Source organism: Carex rostrata, chromosome 34 (genome assembly GCF_964058835.1).
Source record: "Carex rostrata chromosome 34, lpCarRost1.2, whole genome shotgun sequence".
Lineage (NCBI taxonomy): Eukaryota > Viridiplantae > Streptophyta > Magnoliopsida > Poales > Cyperaceae > Carex > Carex rostrata.
Window position 1 is genome coordinate 2,564,918 of NC_135951.1, and position 20,464 is coordinate 2,585,381.

At 32.1% G+C, this 20,464-nt stretch overlaps 1 long non-coding RNA gene across 2 annotated transcripts; it reads left to right on the plus strand.

The window, feature by feature from the left end:
* The first annotated feature begins 17,702 nt into the window (after positions 1-17,702).
* On the plus strand, positions 17,703-18,854 carry LOC144549164 (uncharacterized). Of its 2 annotated transcripts, XR_013509598.1 has the most exons (4): positions 17,703-17,826; positions 18,043-18,444; positions 18,661-18,688; positions 18,739-18,854. It is a non-coding gene; the product is annotated as an uncharacterized LOC144549164 (long non-coding RNA). The 2 variants fall into 2 exon arrangements; XR_013509597.1 differs by having other exon boundaries at positions 18,661-18,854.
* Positions 18,855-20,464: the final 1,610 nt, after the last annotated feature.

Here is a 20,464-nt window from a genome sequence, read left to right on the forward strand (position 1 = left end):
TCATATATATATTGGTAATATTGGTTATATAATATAATTATGTAGAAAATATTTTTTTTATTAAGTCGAGCTGCCTCCTCCTTATTGTCTCTTCATTTTCTCTTCATTTCCGAGATTACTCTCATCTTCATTTCCCCCTCGTGTGCCATCTTGATTTTTTGTCGAGGTTTAGCACAATGGCACCCATATTTATGATGAGCTAAATCTCCCTCCCACTCTCAGACGGAGAAGAGGGTAATCAATCAAGAATTTATCTATCTAATATTCAATAACATATGTTGTTTGATTAATTACGTTGCATGTAAATCTATATTTATGTACAAATTTGTTTAACACCGGAGGGCGAGGGAGGGAATTCCTCTCTATGCACAAAATTTGTATATTTGCGAATCTATATATTTTGTATATTTGTGTACAAATTTGTTCGATATGAATAATTTATTTAACACCACAGGTCTCTGTCATAATTTCAAATGCCATACATTCTCTTTATCTTGTAGTCTAAAAAAAAAATACTATTTACATGGTGCAATGGCAAAATAATTTCCCAGCTTTTGTTTCATTTCATTTGTAAAAAATTATACGATTTACATCTTTGATCTGCAATCTAACTTTGCTATTTATTATTTATTGTGTGGGGTCAGCAATTGACATTTGCTACCTAACTTTGCTATTCAGAAATTGACATTGAGCGAGTGCCACATTCTTTACTACTGATTTTTATTTTAACTTGTATTGTTGAGCATCTTTTTGCCTGAAAAGTGACAAAAATACAAGGTAATTAATATTTTTAACTTTCATTTTCTTTCTTCTCTAATACTCATAACAGTTTATAGAGTATTGATCATATTCGTTTATTTTATGCTCCTATGATTTAACCTGACCCTTCTTCTATAGGTACCATGGTCGTAACTGATGGAGGAAGGTTTGCCAAAACTTGGACAACCTGATACCTTCTTCAATCTGTTCAAACCAAGTTACCGATACAATCAGCTGGAATTTGAAATGTTTAAACCTTTCAACTTTATGCGTCTCTTCACTCTCTCTGAAGCTTTAATTCAAAACCCTTCACTTCCCCCCCTCTATCGTTCTATATATATTAGATTAGCTACTCTACTCAAATAAACATGTTCTCCATTTTTTGGAACTTTTTACATTTTTTTAGAATTTTTTAAAATCACTATTTTCAGAAGAAAAAAAATTATTTACCACATTGAAACACTATTTCAAAATTCTAAAAATTTGTAAAGCGCTCAACATGTCCATATTAAAGTGTGTTTGGGGACCTAATTTTACATTTTTTGGAAATTGTTTACTAATTTTTCTAATAATTAGCTGACTTTTCTACATCAAAGATTCCTTCCTTTGTGCATAGAGGATCCGTATAAAGCTTAGCTTTCATACGTACAGTTGATAGATAGTCAAAGGAAGGAATGCAATTAAAACAGTAAGGTTCGAACCACAGTCCAATTATAGACAGTTGAAGCACAGTCCAATTCTTAGACTTATTTAGCTACATTTTGAAGCACAGTTCAATTAATGTATTGTACTGTGCCCCCTTAAAAGTCTTTTTTTTTTTCTGTCTTATTTATTGAAATTTTCCAAGTATCAGATTTCAGTTTCATATATTATTTGTACCTCCAGAAAGGTTTGATTGGATGATCTACTTTTTATCTATAGACATGTACGATAATCACCGATCCATATAGGCCGATCCTAATTTCAGTTTTTCCACTAGTGATATAACTGACATAAAGTTTATTAGTCAAAACTGCCAAATTGTATTAATTTATTTTGTAGAATGTTTGTAACATATTGAACCTTTCTACAGATTACAACCTTAAAAAAATAATAAAAAAATTAAAATTAACCATTCTAATAATTAGCTGAGTTTTATACATAATAGAGTCCTTAATTACGATTAGTCCTTATATTTTTTGTGGCCATAGAAGATCCGTATAAAGCTGATGTTTCATACAGTTGATATATAGTTGAAACAGTCCTTGATAGACACTTATTCTAAAATTTGAAAAAAAAAGAAGATATAGTTCAAACAGTGTGTAACCCCCACCCCCCCCCCGAAGATAATAATATAGAACATAAACAAGCTTCATGATTGTACTTGTAGCATTAAAATTATATCACCATCATTGTATTAGAAATACCCTTGTTTGTACATTGTCATATGGAGCTTATCTTAACTGCTTATATCATGAATCTGTAGCACAGGTATATATGAACCAATCAATATCACCATTCTAGAGCAATATTTATTTGCTTTTGTCAATTCCCATGTTACATGATATCAATATAAAGCTGATGTTTCATACAGTTGATATATAGTTGAAACAGTCCTTGATAGCCACTTATTCATAGATTAAAAAAAAAAAAGATATAGTTGAAACAGTGTGTAATTAAAACGGAAATGTTATTTTCGGCAACAGTCATGTTAACGTGTTGCATGTACTGTCTACCCTTAAAAGTCTTTTTTCTGTCTTATCTATTGAAATATTCCAAGTATCAGATTTCAGTTACATATGTTATTTGAAGTACCTCCAGAGAGGTTTGATTGGATGATCTACTTTTTATCTATAGACAATATTAATTTTTTTAAAGAAAGACAATTTAAAAAATAAATGATAGTGCCTGCTGTCTTGCGCGCATACGCAAAAGTTTAGTCGTGCTCCCGGTTTTCTATTAATAAAAAAAAAAAAAAGAATGTTGAAAACGGGATACACATCCCCGTCCACCCCTGTATTGGATATTATTCACTTAAGGATCCAAACTTAATACATCACATCGCTACAGTGACAGCTACGACTACTGCAAGAAAACCACCATGAACATGGGTCCGGATTTCCTAAAGTAACTCAATTTTTGGATTTTGGATCGGGAACGTCGACCGATTTGGATCCGTCGCTCGGGTTCCCTTCGAGATTCGAATTAATCCGCCACTTGAAATGTGCGCTCCACTTGGGGATGAAATGTCACCGATTCGAATAGTAAAAATAGTACAACATTTATTTACCATATTGAAACACTATTTTTAAAAAATAGTAAAACATTTCCAAAAGAATGTAAAATTTGGTCGCCAAGCACTTTTTAATATGGAGAATATGTTGAGCGCTTTATTCTACCATTTGGACTTTGAAAACGCATAAATATATATCAAACGTTTGTTCCAAAGTTGTGGAACAAACGTTACTATTTTTACATTTTCAAAGGCCAAACAATTGATTCAAACCATAAAACATTCAATCTATATTGAAATGTGCTGGAAAGAAAATTTTAAATATTTTTGAACTTTTTTTAAATTTATTATGCCTGTTTTAAAATAGTTGTTTTCAATAATACATAACTTTCACTGTTTATTAAAATCAGCGATTTTAAAAATGACTTAATAAATAGTAAAATATTGCAAAAAATAAAAAAAATTGTCTTCAAATACATTTTAATAAAGAAATCACATCTAACTATTTGGACTTTGATAATAGAAAAACCAATAGCATAGAGGCTTCTAAACAAACGTTTTTATATTAGCTAGTGTACAAACCAAGCGAAGCAAAAATCAAACAAAATACGTGTATTGGCACACTAGTGGAAAAACTGGAATCAGGATCGATCTATCTGGATCGGGTGTACTAACCAACCGATACTAATACCTATCTGGATCGGTTTTAACACTAAAACCGATACTAAAAACTAATAAAATCACAGGTCATGCACTATCAAGATCGGTTCCTAGCTTAGAACCGATTCTGATAGTATCTATTTGTCTTCCGTGATGCGCATCACGAAAGACAAATAGATACCTAAAAAATTTGATATCCTTAGTTTCTTTCCTCAAATGCTTTTCATATATATACTTTCATATATTGTTAATATTTGTTAAATTAATATAATTGTGTAGCAAATACTTTGTTTATTAAATTAGAAAAATGTTTTTTATGTAACAAAGTATTTATATTTATATAGAATTAACATAAATTAACTGTTTTGAATTGCATCTGACAACATAACCACATAAAAGTGAGATTTTGGGTTGTTGAAATTGACAGGATGCGGGAGACATTTCTTAAACATTGTTTGTCGTAGTCTGTCAGATAAATCTGTAAATATTTGGGATGTGGTTAATATGTAATTATTTTATTGGTAATGCATATAAAAGATCCACTGCCTAACATATGTCTTAATAAATATACATTGCAGGTTGTTGTACCCATATTTGGGGTGTGACAAAACGCTTTTCATATATATACTTTCATATATTGGTAATATTGGTTATATAATATAATTGTGTAGCAAATATTTTTTTTATTATGTCGAGCCGCGGCCTCCTTATTGTCTCTTCATTTTCTCTTCATTTTCCTTTTCTTCCCTCTGATGGTGGTAGGTCGAGATTTCTCTCATCTTCATTTGCCCATCGTTTGCCATCTTGATTTTTTGTCAAGGTTTAGCACAATGGTACCCATATTTATGATGAGCTAAATCTCCCTCCCACTCTCAGACGGAGAAGAGGGTAATCAATCATGAATTTATCTATCTAATATTCAATAACATATGTTGTTTGATTAATTATGTTGCATGTAAATCTGTATTTATGTACAAATTCGTTTAATTAGGCCTTAAATCTATATGTACAAATTTTTTAGGCCTTAAATCTGTATCTATATCTAATAGTAATTAAGATTATAGTACCGTGAATAGTACCGGAACAGTATTTCAGTTTATAGTACCGTCAATAGTATTCAGATCATAGCCCCACAACAGTAATTCAGATTATAGTACCATGAACAGTACAGGAACATTAATTTATATTATAATACCGTGAACAGTACAGGAACATTAATTCATATTGTATTACTGTTAACAGTACCTAAACGGTCGTGAATAATAATTCTGTTTATAGTACCGTGAATAGTATTCAGATTATAGTACTGGAACAGTCGTGAATAATAATTCAGTTTAACAGTACCTCGGACTATAGTACTGTGAACAGTTCCGTGAATAGTATTTTAGATTATAGTAGTGTGAATAGTACTAGTAGTTCAGATTATAGTACCAGAACAGTAATTCAGGTTATAGTACCGTGAACAGTATTCTATGTTTATGGTTAAGTATACTAAAATCTAATATTATAATGTCTTTAATGTTATATCCGAAAATTTAAGCTATTATTATGTGGTTAAGTATACAAAAATCTGAAAATATTTTTGTTGATAATTATTTCCTTCAATTATATTAAAATCTGGATTATTAATAAGTATTTTCTTCAATTATGTTAAATTCTGAAAAATTACTTTATAAATAAGTATTTTCTTTAATTTTATTTGAAATTAATTTTAATTAGAATTTAAGAAAGACCAATCAAATGACAATATCTATAATTATTTTTATTATTAAATTTCGAAATAAATAATTTAATGAACTCAAATTTAAGATGAACGGAAATTTAAAATAATTAAATAATAAAAGTATTTATTATTTACAAATGAAATTAATTAAAGTGAGAAATTAAATAACTTTGGTTTAAGTCTAGAAATTGAATATCGTTAAGAGTACGCTTCAGGAACCGAAATTTTTATTCATAGTAAATAGAAAAAAAAATATTTAACTGAGAAAGGTTAAACAGTATTTTTTATAACGAAAAGGTAGACATGGTATGGCTTCCCACCCGGACACAATCCTGTACCACAGCCCCACCAGAAAAAAAAAAAAAAAAAAAAAAAAGTGGGATGCCATACAATCCCAAACACCCAATTTTAAAAAGAAGAATTAAAGAAGGGACGTCATACCATCCAAACATCCATATCTTTTTATTATGATAAGATCAATACCTTACATTATGGGTACTCTATAAGTGACCGATAGAAGAAATTTGTACCCATCACCTATTGGTTTCTAAGGGCGCAACCGATAGAATAATCTTTCAACTTATTTACTAACTTGCCAAAATTCCTTTAGTGTATCAGCTTGAGACCAGATTCTATCTAATTAGGCAATGCATCATATAAGATCCCGTTTTAGTAGTAGTGTATTATGGTGAATTCATACCCCAAATATATTTTGGAATTCAACTTTCATTTAAGAATTTTTATTCATGCTACATTAACATAATTCAACATGCATTCTAGGATTAACACTGCATTTAGAGATTCAACCTGCATTTTGCATAACTCTTAACTTAATGTTAGGATTTAGTCCGCACTTTTAGAAATCTTTTAAACCAAATTACTAACAATCGATAAATCAGTATTGCAGCCAATAGAAACGGGCTTCTAATGTTTAAATATTACGCTAGGTCCAAATATATATTTGATGTATTATTTTTTTCCCACTTTTAAATTAAGGTGTTGGGGAATCATAAAAGGCCAAACAATTACACCTTATCTAGAGATCAAACAATTACATCTCATCTAGGAGTCAAACACTTTGACCCGGAGAGAGAGAAACAGTTCCCCACCTTAACCTAAGGACCGTCTTATGCCAAAAAGACCCAAAACATAAATCATAAGTGCGGAACATAATACCTGATTCCATGTCGTTTGTCACAGAATAACCAAAGCCATAGCAGAGCAAGCCATCTCCGTGAGCACGAGACAAGTCTTCAATGGCAAGAAGTCCTTCTCGCCTTTTGTCGTCGGGTCGAGGAATAAGTCTTCCAAGACAGCAAGATGTGGCCCTTGAGAAATCATCTCCAAATTTTCCTAATGGATTTCTCTTCTCTATTCTTTGATAGTGGAAAAAGAAGAGAAGGCACACAGAACTGTATTTTTTTTAAGAGAAAAATATATGTTCAGTTTCTGTGCTTTTCTTGATTACCTTGTGCCTTGGGGACCAATCCTTATATATAGAGATGCAGAGTTGACATATTGCCAAACCCTAACCCTAAATCGATTTTCTGGCCACATGCCCACTTAAAAAAATGTGCATCAAAAGGCGTGCAACTGCATCAAAATTTGTGCAGCAGCTAGAGAATCGATTTCCTTAAATGCAAATTTTAGAATCAGTCCATCAATGATTTGGTCTTTACCTAAATCGTTCTACACATTTATGTACCACATTCTAATGAATATATTGATTGTCTATTTCCTTAATTGATCACCTTAATTGACAACCATATATGGCAGTAAACAATGAATAATTATATTACATATATGCTCAATGTTGGCATTAAATCCAACGAGGTTGGCAATAAATCAAACAATCTCCTACTTGAGCAATACGTTATGCCTTTTAAATTATGCATTGTGTTCCTTATGTGCGCACATTTCTTTACTGCCTTCCTTATATATTCTCAAACCAATTCGGTCCATCAACTATATCAGCAAAGGACTAAAGTAGCATTCGTTGCATTTATTCGCAACTAAACCCTCAATAATCACATCACTAATACAGCTGAATGACATAAATCATGATGTGGATGTGTAGCATAGAAATTACATGCAATTGTGATCTTACATGCCTATATCTAACTTGGTCTCCCACTTAAATCTTGAAACTGAATTTCATATATTAATTGAATATTCAAACATAAACGAGAAACAAAATGTCAAAACTTCATAATATATATAACACTTGTTACATGTCATAAGTTACATATCCAAAATTACAATGAAAAATAGAACACTAAATTTCAAATAACAGACTCCCACTAAAACTGAATATTCTCGATAGAGATTACACCCATATGAGCAACATGCTCTTCAAACTTAGCAAGTGTCAATCTCTTAGTAAGAGGATATTATAACATAGAGTCTGTTCCTATATGTTCTATTTTCAATTCACCATTCTGTATTTTTTCCTTTATTTTACTTTATTTTAGCATTGTTCCATTAACAGAATAATACTTGGGGCACTTGTTGAGACTAGAAATTTCTCTTTTCACTGTTGAGAACCTTATCGATATAATTTATTTGGGATAAACATAGAATACTTTTGGATCTCATCCCTTAGTGTTTTAATCCCTAGGCTAAGTGATGCATCACTAAAATCTTTCATCTCTGAATTTTTTATCAGAAAGTTCTTAGTTTATTGCAACATATTTATATCGATATTGACAAGTAATATGATATCCACATATAAAATTAGAAATACAAACTCACTCCCATAGAATTTAAGGTATATAAAATCATTCAATAAATTTATCTCAAAACCAAACGAGATAATCTCACTATGAATTTACAATATCATTGTTGAGACACTTTCTTTAGTTCATAGATGGATTTCTTAAGTTTGCACACTATAAACTTTGCGTCTCTTGACACATATGTTTTCAGTTGCACCATATAGATTGTTTCATTAATGTCACCATTTAGAAACGCTGTCTTAATATCCATCTACTAAAGCTCCAAATTAAAATGCGTAATCAATGCCAATATGATATTTAAAGAGACTTTAAAAAAATAGAGTATTGATGATTCAAATAATATATCAATCAATATGCCTTTCTTTGGACCGACAATATTGATTATATACAAACATAATAATCATCACTATACTTTATGTGCACATAATTTTAACAATGATTAACCTTTCTTTGGGCCGGTTAATGCTTGCATTAATTAAATAAAATCAAATAGAAAGTCTCTTAAATCTTTAGCGACAAGATGAGCTTTATATTACTCCTCATTACTAATGAGTTCGCATCTTTAGGTAATGAGGGTAATTTCCTAATGTCATTGTCAGTGAATGGTTATATTTCTTTATTGGCACTTCTGAAAAAAAAAATTTTGAGGATTTCCAGCATTGTCTGAAACAATCTGGCCTACAACAACATCTTCCAAAACTTCATGCAGCCTTGAGTGGCCTGCATCCGTCTCTGGATTTTTACTTTATGTTGTTTCATCTTGTTGAGTTTGAGTTTCAATAATGATTTCGTCTGTATAGTTGTGTTTTGAGTAAAACTCGGATCTATATCCACAAAACTAGCAACACCTAATGGAATATTTGCATATTCCTATTCGAAATCAATTATTTTCTCACCTCCCACAAACTCAACATCCTCCAAAAATTTTGTATTTTTCTGTCTCAAATACATTATGTTCTGTAGGATTATAAAATTTATAACCCCTTGAGCGCTCATTAATGCCTCTTCATGAACATTTTCATTATCATAAGACATGCGATTAGACCTGTTCCACTTTTTCTTTTCCTTCTTTTTTTCAGAAGTACTTGTATTCATAATAATGGGACAAGTTTCTCTAAACGCAAAGTCCAGATCCATGACACCGAGAACTATTGATATGTTCTCATGTCAAAATTTGAAGTTGGTTCCATTCAACATAAAAAAATATTGTTTAGGCCTTTAACAATGCTAACTGAAAAATCGGAAAAAATAAAAATCACAAAGAACAACACGAATATAAAATCTGAATTTATAAATTACATTTCAACTAAAGGCCCAACTTGCTCAAAATATATGAGATGATTTTCCCTTTTGTTACTATACACACAAATTTCACAACCAGATAAGTTCCCAAGTCAGGGATCCCTAAGGATACACTTCGAATTCTGACTTGCCTAGACAGAACTTTCCTCGACATTGTTACATTCATAGACGTAACTTTTTTTTTAATAGATCATCAAATTTTATGAGACTTGAAAAACTATCTTAAAAACAAAGTATCGATTTCCATTAAGCGGCTACCTTTGGGTAACAGGTCAATTTCTTATGATACTTTGGCCCAATAATAAAGTACTGATAGCCTAGAACGTACCGAACAACATGCATTCCTTTGGGCCGACAATGTTGACATATGTATAAAAATTTTGGTCATCACTATACTTTATTATCACTCACTTGTACAAATAATTTTTGTAACCATTACCTTCCTTTGAGCCGATAATGATTACATCCATTAATTGCACCTTAACTTTCTTTTGTAAAATGAATTTAAATTAATCTTGTCAAAAAATGTACCTTTGGGTACAATTAGGACTTAATTAATTCAATTCAAGATACATATAACTTTAATGCCTTTAAAAGAATTATAATTTATACCTTAGCCATAAAACAAAATTGCAATTAAATAAAAAATATATATAATTGCATCATAATAACTACAATTTTAATCTCATAAATTATTTTGTAATTCTACAGAGAATTCTGTGGCCTCCAAGAATTTTAGTGTGACCTGCCAATTTGAAAAAAGGTACTTTGTGCATTTGCATCAAAAACCGTGATGTCGCATCAAAATTCGTTGCAACTGAATCTGTTTTCTGAGTAGCTGTAAAACTGCATTTATTATGCTGAAATTGACTCATGATCTAGAGAGATTTCATAATTTTGGAAGCATCTTAAGTAACCTTTGAAATTTAAAAATTTAATTCCAAATATGTATATTTTGTTTTAGGAAATTTATCAAAAATAAATTTCACCAAAACCCAAAAGAAAATCCATAATTGCGTATTAAAATTTGCCAATAAAGGCTATGCAAAATTTTGCGTAGCCTCTGTGAGTCCACACGGAGGGTTATACAAAATCTGTCAGGACTGAAATTTTGATTAAAAATTTGCAATTTCAATTGAAAATCTTCTAGCAAATTTTAACCAACTTAATAACTTAAAAATAGGTAATTATGACTGCAAACTTTTACAAGTTTTGTGCTTTTCAAACTAAAATTTTTAGATCTAAAACAATCAAGAAAAATCAAACAAAAAATCGACGAAAAAATTATCAATAATTTTTTATTCTCTCTAGATCCTAAATGACTTAATCCTTCGGCATAGGAAGGCTCTGATACCACTTGGTGGGGAATCATAAAAGGCCAAATAATTACGCCTTATCTAGAGATCAAACAATTACATCTCATCTAGGGGTCAAACACTTACAACCCGGGAAAAGAGAAACAGTTCTCCACCTTAACCTAAGGACCATCATATGCCAAAGAGACCCAAAATTTAAATCATAAGTGCAGAACATAATACCTGATTCCATATCATTTGTCATGGAATAACCAAAGCCATAGCAGAGCAAGCCGTCTCCGTGAGCACGACACAAGTCTTCAATGGCAAGAAGTCCTTCTCGCCTTTTGTTGTCGGGTCGAGGAATAAGTCTTCCAAGACATCAAGGTGTGGCCCTTGAAAAATCATCTCCAAAATTTTCCTAATGAATTTCTCTTATCTATTCTTTGATGGTGGAAGAAGAAGAGAAGGCACACAGAACTGTATTTTTCTTAAGAGAAAAATATATGTTCAGTTTCTGTGCTTTTCTTGGTTACCTTGTGCCTTGGGGACCAATCCTTATATATAGAGATGTAGAGTTGACATATTGCCAAACCCTAACCCTAAACTAATTTTTTGGCCACATGCCAACTTAAAAAAATGTGCATCAAAAAGCGTGCAACTGCATCAAAATCCGTGCAGCAGCTAGAGAATCGGTTTCCTTAAATGCAAGTTTCAGAATCAGTCTATCAATAATTTGATCTTTGCCTAAATTGTTCTACACATTTATGGACGATATCCTAATGAATATATTGATTGTCTATTTTCTTAGTTGATCACCTTAATTGATTACATATATGGCAGTAAACAATGCATAATTAGATTACATATATGCTTAATGTTGCCATTAAATCCAACGAGGTTGGCAATAAATCCAACATAAGGTCCTTGAGTTATAAATTTTTCTCACAACAGCGAAGATTAGTGAACTAAATGATCAACCCCATAGGCACTAGTTGAATATTAATCCTGCAAGAGGAACTCAGAGAAATGTCCATATACCATGTCATATACTTCATGCATGCAGCATGTTATGTTCAAGGGCAGACGCAGAATTTCTGCCAGGGAGGGACAGAAACTGGGTCCCAAAGGCTTATCAAGTTTAAACTCATTAGCTAATCAGGTACAAATAGATCGATTTGATCACTTGAAGTCAGAGAGAAGCCATAGAGCAATGACAAATTTTTTTCATGCAAATAAAAAATAAATAAAATAAAAACAAAAAATCAAATAGTGAGAAAAAAAAACATTCAGAATTCCAAAAATATCAATTAAATTTTGTTCTCAGCCTAAGATCTCAAAAAATACCACAATAGTTGGCAGAAACAAACAAAACACGAAAAAACCTAGATATGATTGAGACTCACGATTTGAGATGAATTAGACTATTAGAGCCAGACTAGCCAAAGAATTTCACCTTTGTTTTGCGCTAACGGAGAGCGACAAATTGGTTTGAGTGCTTAGATGAAGAGTCGGTGAATTTCATTCAGTCCATTATTTTTTTTTAAACAGCGCTGAATGTAGGGACGAAGTGATTTTGGGCTTAGCCTGTAATATTTATTTTTCTTAAACTGCGCTGACAAGGAAAGTCTTGGCTTATTGGGCTTAGGGAGGGGCAAATATTTATTTTAGAGGGGGACAAAGAAGGATAGCACCTGTATTTTTCTACTTCATTTCAAAATTCAGAGGGAACAGTTGCCTGCCCTTAGCTATGTTAGATTATAACATTCATTTATATATATACGGTACCATACGATGGCAGAGCAGAAAAAAAAATATTTACACATAGCAGAAAATAAAAGTATTATAATATAATGAAAATGAAATCAAAATATATTTAATATTGGTCTTGCCTTGACCTATCTTTTACACGACTATTATCAAGAAAAATAGCAATCCAATATTTCTTAAAAAATACGGGCATCTAAATATCATAATAATAATTTAAAGAAGATCATAATTAAGATATAAAAGGATGTTTAAATAGTATGGTGTACGTCCCTTTGTTCTTTTTTTTCAATAGGTGTTTGGGATTGTATGGTGTGCCACTTAGGTTTTTTTTTATTTTTATTTATTTTTTGGGTGGGGCTGTGACACAGTATGGCGTCCGAGTAGGACGCCATACCGCATATCTGCCTTCTCAATTTTAAAAATATCGTTCAACCTTTTTCATTCACTACTAGAATTTTGGACTATTTGCATGAATAACTAAAAATAATTGGATCTTTAAGTTAATTTCATACAATTGATATTCTTTTCATGGGTGCACTAACTTAGTTGCATGGATAAAAAACAAATTCTCCCATGCAATTGATATCTATACCCATGCAAATATGTGCCGCAAATATATCATAACTTATGACTAATTAGCATGGGTATGCAAACTCAATTGCAAGGGATATAAAAATTTTGCGGCCCATTCAAATGTGCATAGCAGTTATTTTACTATCTGTGACTAATTAGCATGGGTGTGGAAACTAAATTGCATGGGTCAAAAAATGCGGCCCATACAAATAATTCACCCCATGTAATTAAATTTTATACCCATACAATTGCTACTTGGCAATGTTCCCTTCTTCTCCAGGTTGCCTCCAGTTCACCCCTCTCTCGACCCTTTTGTCTTATTCCGACTTCCCCATCCTCCCAGAAAATAAAAGAACAGTGTTCTCCCCCTTCGTTGCTCTCTCCCTCTCGCACACATCATCTCTCACTCTCACACTAGTGGAGAACTTGAAATTAGTGTCGGCTGTTTATGGATATTAGTGTCGGACATTAGGCGACACTAATCGGGCTGATACTAATACTTTGTAAATAGCTGACACTAAAAGTAAGGCATTAGTGTCAGCTATTTATTAAAAAGCCGACACTAATAAGTATTAGTGTCGGTCATTTAATAAATAGCCGACACTAATACTTATTAGTGTCGGTTTTTTAATAAATAGCCGACACTAATGTTTTTTTTTTTTTTAAATAAATTTCAAAAATTCACCATAAATCATAGAAAATTCTAAAAATGAAATTTTTTGTTCTGGATTGCTCATATATTTTTGATGAACTATATATAAAACAAAGATATCAAATAATTCATCATAATTTACAAATAACACTCACTAAATAAAATATCATCCAAATTGCTCATTTATTGTTATTCTTATAAATGGTTTGTGCAAACCCTAAAACGGAAAATACATAAAAGACATGACGTCTGTTTAAATACAAACCCTAAAACAGAAAATACATAAAAGATACATAAAAGACCCTAAAAACTCTAAAATTATAAAGAAAGGTCCAAAAGCCCATGAAGGAAGACTCGGATCACGAATCTGAGCCCGCAAAATGGCGAAACAAATCATAGATTGTTTCAGATCCGGTTTTGAGCTGTGGAGTTCCTGTCAAAATTTCAGCCCGATCCGACGGACAGATCAAAAGTTACGCCCATTTTTGTGAAGCATGCGCAGGACCATATTGCATCACATCTTCTGGTATTCGCCTAAAAGAAGCGGCTAGGTTTGAGAAGATCAGATCGGAGAGAAGCGTGAAGCAAAGTGAAGGCTATGTTTTAAACCCTAGGCGTGCGTTTGAAAGAGGTGCGCGGGACTTAAAATGAAATTTTTTTAGCTTTAGTGTCGGCTGTTTATAAATAGGCGACACTAATATTATTAATGTCGGTTTTTTGTAAACGACCGATAGTAAAGTATTAGTGTCGGTTTTTTAAGGCGACACTAATTGTATGTTCTCCACTAGTGTCACCTTCTTGTCGATCTCGCACTATTTGACAAAACTCTAGATTTCAAAGAGGAATGCTGGAGGCGTACTGTCAAATTGTTCGAAGCTGAAGCGATCCCTCTCCGTGCGAACGATAAACCAGGTAGGCTTCTCTGTCCGGACCCTTTCACCCCTACGATATAGGTATATATATGTACAAGCAATTTGCTCTCTTGATTTTTTAATTATTTTTGCTGAATTATTTCCTGGCAAACTGAGATACTTTGGAGAGATTAAAAACTATAAAATGAAGCATATTGAACCATTTATTGACTAGAAATTCTCTCCAACTTATCACATTGTTTAGTCCCATGTGTTATTTAGTCCAGAAATTCTCTCCAACTTCTCTGCCTTGAATTATTCTCTTCATGTGATTGTTTGGTTTCTAGAATCTCGGATCTTTTGTCGCGCAACATGAGTGCAATAACATAATGTACATATGATTGAATTTCTAAAATAGATATTAAAAATTTGTGCACCATGAATTTTAAAACCATCGAACGGTCTGGAGCTGCACAGCACTCAAGCTTTCAATTGCATCTAACAAATTTGTAGGATTTCTAGATTTATAATTTTTAGATTAATGGATAATATAATATTTAGATATTAGAATTTTAACATTTAGATGGATAATATAATATAATATTTAGAGACTAAAAATACTTTATTTTGAAATATTTTAGAGACTAAAAATACGTAATTTAGAGTCCAGAAATACTGTATACAAAATTCATGACAGTAGAGCTACCGTTGCCAACTTATCGGTTTTGCAATTTGGGACTAAACAATAAATAATGTCTACTTATAGATGATCCAAAATCTTTATATTGTTCAAAACGATTAAAAGCTCCAAATTAGTCTTTGTCCAACAGGAAACTCGTTTAAAACAATTTCTGTCCATTACACGCTTCTATCAATTTATTCAAATATTTCCACAAAAACACAGTGAAGATATTTCAGGACCACACTGCCTTGTTTCACGTATACTCATTATTATACATTGGGTGGTCACAGATCGATAGGGGTATCAACCGGTATGATTAGGGTCGGGTGGAAGTATTTTGGTGCCCATACCCATTACAAACATTCCTTGCCTGTGTCCTACTCTTATCCGCTGCTAGTTATTTTACTCATACCCTTTTTTTACCTGTTATGGTTGTCGGATAACGAAACGGTAGTAGATAAATAACGGGTAATGCTATACTATATTTTTTTTATTTACTAAAAAATTAAAACACAATCATTTCATACATATATACATGTTTCAAAGATCTAAACTTTATTGGGATTTGATGGAATATATTTACGTGTCTTAATTTTTAATTAAGTGTAATACAACTACCAAGACTAGCTGGAGAGTTGGATATTTATTGCTCATTAATATATGAGGAGGGATCGGATGACACCGTTTTTTGGTAACATCGGATGACAATGTCCATTTTTGAAGTTTCAAAGTCCAACCAGTCGATCCAAACCGTTCAATATGATGGATATATTAAAATCTACTTGCATATCAAATTTTACATTTTTTTTGAATTTTTTTACTATTTATTAAGTATTTAACAAAATCGATATATTCGGACCATTGAATTTTTGTACCCATCTGAATAAACCCAAAAAAAATTCAAAAAAATGTAAAATTTGATCTGCAAGCACATTTTAACATATCTATCAAGTTGAACGGTTTGAATCGACTGTTTGGACTTTGAAAATGGACGGTGTCATCCGATGTCACCAAAAAAGGTGTCATCCGATCCCTCCTCTTAATATATATATGATATATATAATTTTCTTTTATAATTATTGATCCGCTAACTAGTACGGAGTAGGCTTTACCCATTCTCTTATCTATCTAGATAACGAAAAAAAATTTATCCATAAACGATAAGTTTACCAAAAAAAAAATTTTACCTGTATCCGTCTTACCGAATACGGTACGGGTCGGATAAATGATAAAAAGGGTAACATTGACACCCTTAGTCACAAAATTATTAAGATCTAACCATAATGCCCATAGACAAATGACAGATGGAAAAGCAACACAGCCTTGATAGACGTCGACTCATTATATTTCATCGTAACGAGTGGTCACAAAATAATTAAGGTGCACAGAGACAAATGACAGACGGAGAAGCAAGACTTAGCAATACTGTTACAACTGAAATTTGTTGAGAAATTTAATGTGTAGAGAACAGGAAATATTGTCGTACTAAAGTTTGGCAATTTTTGATATTCCTTGAGAATAGAGAAAGTAATAATCACCAAGTTTCAACATGAAGTAAAAAAATGCAAAGTTGTTTTAGTTCTATTGTCTATGCACTGCACTAATAAAAAACTGCTCTGTCAATACCTTCGCCCACCTCTTTCCGTCGTCCAGATTACAAAAGTTTTCCAAAATTTCCCAGTAATACTGTAATTCGTAGACAGAAACTCTGTGAGAAGGTGAAGCACTCGGTGCCTAGCCTAGAGATTACAAAAGTTTTCCAAAAGTTTTACAAATTCTGTGCCTAGCCTAGAGATTGAGAAAGTTACAGAAAAAGGGAGCGGTACAGTTGCACGTGAAGCACTCGGTGAGAAGGTGACTTTTGGAGCCTCCGAGGTGGATGACTTGGTGTATAAAGAGCGCTTTGTTATCAGGGGCTCTGAAGTTGGTGTCAACAATGAGAATGGTGGAGCAGCCGCGTGAATGCTGAACATATTTATATCTGTTTTTCCTTTCTTTTCGTCTCTTCAATTAGTATGATTTTGCTTTGCTGATGGACTGAATTAGATTACTACAACCCATTTCTTGGTGTACATATAGTTTGAAAGCATGTGTGATTTTGTTTTTGGTACTTTAATATTACTTTAATATTACATCATATTGCACAGCGGCATGCGCTATGAACTGTTAAACATCTTCATATATGAAAATGTACATGTAGACCAAATTTTATATATTTTTTTTTAATTTGTTTACTATCAGGATATTTTTATACTTCATATACATATCCTTTTTTTTCTATATATTTCTCAAGAATAGTCGAGACTAAGGTATTAGCATTCTAGTATACTCTTGGCCTAGATATTTTCATACACTAGATATATATGCATATGAAGTAAATTTAGATAACTAATAAAATATTCTCTTACAACATTGTAGAACCTAGATATCTAATAGAATAAGAAATTATGTTTATTCACTCAACATAAACTAATAGGTTCCCTGAGAGCTGGTTTTAGATCTGAAATCCTAATAAATTTTTAAATTATTTGTTAATGCTACAGCCAAGAATAGCAGATATTGATGTGAACAAACATGTCAACAATATAACATACTATAGTTGGCTTCTTCAGGTTTGTGCCACATTCCTCTTATTTTTTTTCCTTAAATTCAGAATAATCTTTTGTGTTTCTATCCCAAGTTTATTTTCTGATCAAGAAATATGTTTTCGCATGAAACTTCTACTTAATGAAATTGAAAATGATGCCCGTGATTTTCACAATTATATGGTTTGAATTCAACACCAAGTTCCTGATTTAGCTAAAAATATTGAAACTCATCATGATCAGAGTATCCCTCAAGATATAATACAAACACACGAGTTAGAAGCTATTACAATTCACTATCGATGTGAATGCAAGTATAGCGACACCATCGACTCTCTTGCCACCACCGAGCTTGAGATAGAATCTGTAAATCCATTCCAAGACGAGTCTACAATATCAAATTTAAACCTGAACTCAGAAGGACGCCACCAGTTCCTCCATTTAATCAAATTTTCTGGCACGGATCAAGAAATAAACCGTGGTCGTACTATTTGGAGAAAGATTGATAAATGATACAGAAACAGGCATAACCTTGGTTGTACCTTTATAATGATAGGTTTCGTTCCGATTTCATCATTTTGTTTTTATTTTGTCACGGTGAATTTTTGTAGTGACATTTGGATTGGTATATGTACTATTAGGTGTGTTTGGATGAAGGCTTGAGTTAGTGAGAATAGTGAGCTAACTTAACCTTTAGTTGAGTTAGTAGAATAGCATGCTAACCCACTAAAGACAAACAAAAAAATAGTCTCTTTTTGCTAACCCAAACACATCCAAACGTAAAATAGTAGTTCGGAATAGTAGCTAACTCGGGTTAGCACTATTTTTTGCCCCATCCAAATGCAACCTAATTAATAGTAGTGCTTTTGTGATATTTACTTCGAAATAAGTTGTGGCTTGCGAAAGAATTTTAACAACAATGAAAGCCTAGTATGAAAGGTTGTTCAAACTCACCAATGATGTTTTGGGAGGTATGTGTCAGAACACGTCACGTGACCATTCATACACCAAGTGTTGTAATATTTGTTGAATATGTATTTGGTGACATGTAAATTAATGTGTATATATGTATGTTGAATTATATATGAAGAGATAGGTTAATGTGCTTTCGGTAGCATATGGGCCGAAATACACACGGTCCAAATTTGAAATTTTAAAATTCAAAAAGTCGATCTGAACCGTTCATCTTGTTCTCCATATTAATATGTGCTTGGAGACCAAATTTTACATTTTTCTGAATTTTTTTACTATTTATTAAGCCACTTTGAAAATCACTAATCCAACGGTTTTACTGTTTTGTTAAGCCACCGTTAGATCAGCAATTTTCAAAGTGGCTTAATAAATAGTAAAAAAATTTAGAAAAATGTAAAATTTGGTCTTCAAGCACATATTAATATGGAGAACAAGATGAACGGTTCAGATCAACTTTTTGAATTTTAAAATTTCAAATTTGTACCGTGTGTATTTCGGCCCATATGCTTCCGAAAGCACATTAGCCTATCTCTATATATGAATATGTATATGCATGTTGAATGTTAAATATTGAATATTGTTTTCTGTATGTTGTAATGTCGAATATTTATTTCTTGAATTATGCATATTGTATGTTGTAATGTTGAATATTGTAATTTTATTACACACTCGAAACTATTCTTACAACTACACCTCTAATACTCAATTTTTCCTACACCCAATCTACTACCACTCTTAGCTAGAAGAGAAATTGCTTGATTTGCTTGATGTCATCTTGCATCTCAACTAGCCTATTTATAATTTTCCTTGGAAGGCAATGGAAACATTTAGGAAGGCTAAGGAAAATATTCTAGATATTCTACAAGCTACATTTACAAGATATTTCTTGCTATCTCTATATATTCTAGATTTTCTTGAGTTAGAGATATTTCTTGCTATCTCTAGGTATTCTACAAATTACATTTACAAGGTATTTCAGTTAGTTGTTTCTAGAAAAGTCTTCAAAATAATTTATGGGTTCTCTTGTAAATTAAGGTGGAGACATTGCATCATGGGCCTTCAACAACTGTGTCCACACAAATGGTTAGGACTTGGGAGCTACAGAATTCAACTCTCAAAGTTATAGATATTTTTTATTGCCATTTGGGCACTATATATATGCCACATCTCTGCATAATATTGGGCCTATACATGGTGTTCAGGGCCCATTTATGTAGGTATATATATATACCTCCTTTCCTGTGAACGCACTTTGCCTCCATGAAATCCAAAAGCTGATCAATAGAGAGATGCATGGAGTAGAATTAAGGTGATCAAATAGAGAGATGCAACAATCCATCAAGGACTGCAGATCTCAATTGAGAGTCAATTGATTTATTTTTTAATGAGTGAGGCTATGGTAATATGCATATTATATAAAGGCCCGCGCTATGGACTCATACCTTCATTCTTTAGAGTTCAAATTATTAATCTGAACTATTAAATATGATCTTCATTTGAAAATGTACTTGTAGACCAAATTTTAAATTTTGTAGAATTTTTTGCTATTTTTTTTTAAAGTAAAGGTTGGAGGTTAAGCCACCAAACTATTTAATATCCTTATTATTATAACAAAGTATTTCTCCAATCTGGATTTCAAACACATAACCTCTTACATAGAGACCATGTGTCTTTGTCACTAGAGCAAATGCAA